The sequence below is a fragment of the Phyllostomus discolor genome, chromosome 11 (genome assembly GCF_004126475.2).
Source record: "Phyllostomus discolor isolate MPI-MPIP mPhyDis1 chromosome 11, mPhyDis1.pri.v3, whole genome shotgun sequence".
Classification (NCBI taxonomy): domain Eukaryota; kingdom Metazoa; phylum Chordata; class Mammalia; order Chiroptera; family Phyllostomidae; genus Phyllostomus; species Phyllostomus discolor.
In genome coordinates, this window is record NC_040913.2 from 45061836 (window position 1) to 45066160 (window position 4325).

At 36.5% G+C, this 4325-nt stretch overlaps 1 long non-coding RNA gene across 1 annotated transcript; it reads right to left on the reverse strand.

Moving 5' to 3' along the window:
* Positions 1–2163: 2163 nt before the first annotated feature.
* LOC118497353 lies at positions 2164–4325 on the reverse strand. The gene is made up of 2 exons (XR_004899879.1): positions 4045–4325; positions 2164–3993 (listed from the first exon to the last, which is right to left on the reverse strand). It is a non-coding gene; the product is annotated as an uncharacterized LOC118497353 (long non-coding RNA).

Below are 4325 nucleotides of genomic sequence, written 5' to 3' on the forward strand. Positions count from 1 at the left end.
CACACTGAAGCACCACTCAATCACCTGCAGAAGTGACAGTCAAGGGGTGGACTTAGTGGGCACCAGAGCCCTGTCCTGTTCTGTGGGGTGGGCCCTTGCACTGCTGATCCTCCACAGTGGTCAGAGGTTAGTAGTCAGTGGTCACAGCCAGTCCTTGCAGCTAATCAGCCTTAGAGTAAATCCCTCTCATTGATATGCCAATAGCAATCAAGGCTCAGCTACAACTGGAAGGTGTACACAGCCCACATGGTTGGGGGGGGCGGGGGTGGAGTATACCTGGAATGCCCCGTTTGGGTGATTGTGAAGGCTGTGCCATTGGCCCTTCAGAACACTTACAATATTATGCCACTCTACCACGCCCAGGAGATGTAGCAACTCTACCAAATAAACACAAGGAGGTGGCCAAAGTGAGGAGACAAAGAAACATGTCCCAAATAAAAGAACAGAACAAAACTCCAGGAAAAAAAAAACTAAACAAAACAGAGATAAGCAATGTACTAGATGCAAAGTTCAAAACACTGGTTATAAGGATGCTCAATGAACTCAGTGAGAACTTCAACAGCATAAAAAAGGACATGGAAACCATAAAAAAGAACCAGTCAGAAATGTAGAATATACAAACTGAAATGAAGAATAATTTAAAGGGAATCAACAGTACAGTAGATGAAATTGAGTCAAATCAGTAATTTGAAAAATAAAGAAGCAAAAAAATCTAATCAGAACACCAAAAAAGAAGAAACAATCCCCCCCAAATGAGGGGGGGGGGATAATGTAAAGGAGCCTCTGGGACAACTTCAAGCATACCAACATTTGCATCATTAAAGTGTCAGAATGAGAAAAGAGAAAGCAAGAAATTGAAAACCTGCCCTGATCAGTGTGGCTCCAATGGTTGGGCATCATCCCACAAAGCAAAAGGTTGCCAGTTCCATTTCCAATCAGGGAATATGCCCAGGTTTCAGGTTTGGTTCCAAGTTGGAGTGTATATGAGAAGCAACCAATTGAGTTTCTCCCCCTTTCTTTCATCCCCCCCCCGCCCTCTCTCTCTAAGTAAATAAAATCTTTTTTAAAAATTAAAAACCTATTTGATAAAATAATGACAGAAAACTTTCCTAACCTGGTGAAGGAAATAGTCATCTAAGTCCAGGAAGCATAAAAAGTTCTAAGAGAGATAAACCCAAAGAGGCCCACACCATGACACATCATAATTAAAATACAAAAGGTTAAAGGCAGAGAAAATCTTAACAGCAGTAAGAGAAAAGCAGTTATCTACAAGGGAGTTCCCATAAGACTGTCAGCTGATTTCTCAACAGACCTTTGCAGGACAAAAGAGATTGACATGAAATTTTCAAAGTGATGAAAAGCAGGGACCTACAACCAAGATTATTCTACCTATCAAAGCTATCATTTAGAATTGAAGGACATATGAAGAGCTTCCCAGACAAGAAAAAGCTAAAGGAGTTCATTACCACCAAAGTAGTATTACATGAAATGTTAAAGGGTCTCCTTTAAAAGAAAGGAAAAAAAGATTAAAATATGAACAATAAAATGGCATTAAATGCATATCTATCAACAATTGAATATGAAAAAAACAAAATAAGCAAACAAGCACAATAGAAACAGTCTCATAGATACAGAGAACATTTTGATAGTTGCCAGACAGAAGGCGGCTTATGGGGATGAGTGAAAAAGGTAAAGGGATTAAGAAGCACAAATTGGCAATTACAGAATAGTCATGGGGTTATAAAGCACAGCAGAGGGAATACAGTCAATAATATTCTAATAACTATGTATTGTGTCAGATGGGTACAAGATTTATCAGAAGACAACTTAGTAAGTTATATAATGTCTAATCACTAGGCTGTACACCTGAAGCTAATATAATAATGCATGTCAACTATAACTGAAAAACAAAAATGACTTAAATTTTAAAAAAAGGTAAATGATTATATAGCTCTTACTTTGTGTCAGACTCTAACTGCTTTAAATAAAAAAAACAACAAAAGCAAATCTTAATAGTAATTTTGTGCATGTATAAGAACTTCACAAATATTAACTTTCAAATAATAACTCATTTAATCCTATGAGTTAGTACTATTATTATAATTTCTATTTTACAGAGAAATACAGTAAGCACAAAGTCAAGAAATTTACCCAAAGTCACACAGCTTTTAGAGATTTTATTTGAATTCAGATAATTTGTCTCCAAGTTTCATGTTCTTGACCAGTATGTTAGACTACCAAGATTATAATTTTTTTAAAGAGTAATATTTTATATACCACTCTAGAAGCCAACTACTTTTGTATTCTTGCATTGCTAGAATATCACTTTAATTAACCCTCTCCTTTCCATTTCTACATTTCTTTTTAGGGGAACTATTTCACTCAAGTCTACCAATGAAACTGTTTCAGTTCCTACAGATCTCCAGTAGCCTCAACACACAATTTGTATGACTGAAGAGGAGACTCAGTGCATTCTTCACGTTCCTGTTAACTTCCTTCTAGGTAAGTTACCTTTCTGGTGGATCCTGTTTCTCTCTCCTCCAAATCATAGTGTCATCAACACAATCTGCCTAAGACGCTGTGGGCATTATTCCTATTATACCCCACATCTCTGTTAACCTTACTCGCTAGAAACCTAAGGCCCTCGGGTCATTCCTAATCATGAAAACCATCCTAATTAGGCTCAGAAAGTCCCTTGATCTGATATGCTACCCACTCCCCAATTCTTTTATATCCTTCCATTGTGAACCCTGGAATTCTAGTCCATTTGAGCAAAATCAGCTACATCTTCAAGCTTTTCAGTGTACTCTTCTTTCATCCTTTTTTTCCAGTTGTAACTGAAATCCTCAAAGATAGTGCTTTCTTATCCTAAGCCATTAAGTCTGGAGGTGAGGCATTTTTTCTGTTCTCCATTACTACTGACAAACTATTATCCTCTTCTTTCCCTAAACTACTTAATTTCTTTGAAGTTCATGCCATCAGGCTACTATATAAGCTTTACCCTTCCTTGCTGTTATCAGTCGGCTTCCAGATCTCTACTCTTTACTCCTATACTGTAGCATTTAATTTATTGTGTCTCTATTGCTACTCCTCTTCTGTTTCTTTGGGATTTAAACATCCACACAATGGTACTTCTCATATCTTGACCTCTTAGTTCTTTAAAGCATTCTTTCACCTATCCTCCCCACCCATCCACAGATTATAACTATACCTCATTCATAATCGCAGATTCAAACTCTTTTCAATTTCAGCTCATTCCTCCTAGTATTTTGACTATAAGAGCTGTTCAATCACATTGACTCTTCTACATTTTCACACTTCCTTGTCTTACCATATATTCAATTCACTCCTTACCTGGCTTAGATTCCTTTACATTCATCCTCACTTCTATTATAGCACTCTCACTGTCCTACTTCCCTGGAAAAATCCTAACCAGCTGCTTTACACATACTCTAGTATGTGTAACTACTCTAGTAGCTGGAATGCCTCAAAAATACCTATTCTGTGGTCTCATTTTAAATTCAAAACTGTGTCAATTGGACCACTGATACTGGCCATTAGAATTCACCAAGTTTCACAGGTATTGATTTTGTTCCTTCTCTGTCTTCAAACTTCCCACATCTTTCCCATTCCTCTTTTAGTTGATAACCCAGCTACTTATGTAACTGAGAGTAGAAAAATCAGAGAGGATGGTAAACCACACCCCATCTACCAGTCTTCTTGCACCTGTATCTATAGCTATTCTTTTCTTGCAATGAATAAAGTGTCCTTGTTTCTATCTAAGGTAAATCCTCCACTTTTGTACTTCTTTCTGTTCTACTCAAGGACATTACTACTTCAAATGTTACAGCAACAGAATTTCTTTCTTAACTTAGTCAAAGATATTATCCTGAACAACACATGGTAAAATTAACAATAATAATCACCCTTGCTTTACCCTATAACCTCCTTCAGGTATTCTTTGGTCTTCATAACCAAGATGTTTGCTGTCCACTTCCTTTCCTATTATTCTTATTAAGCCTATTATAATGAATCATTCACAACTCAACCTTTAAAGTTCTATATTGCATATCTGAAACTAATATAATATTGTATGTCAATTATAATTAAAACTAAATGTAAAAGAGATAGGCAAAGTTATGTTGCAATAATAACCTCAAAAATCTCACTGGCTTAAAATAATGAAAGTTTATTTCTTATGATGCTGTAAGTCAATACAAGGTTGGTAGGGAAGTACTTCCCATCTAAGGGAATTAAGGCTGGTGGAAGCTCCATCTTTTTTAAACTTTTTCTTATTGTTGTTTAAGTACAGTTGTCTCCATTTT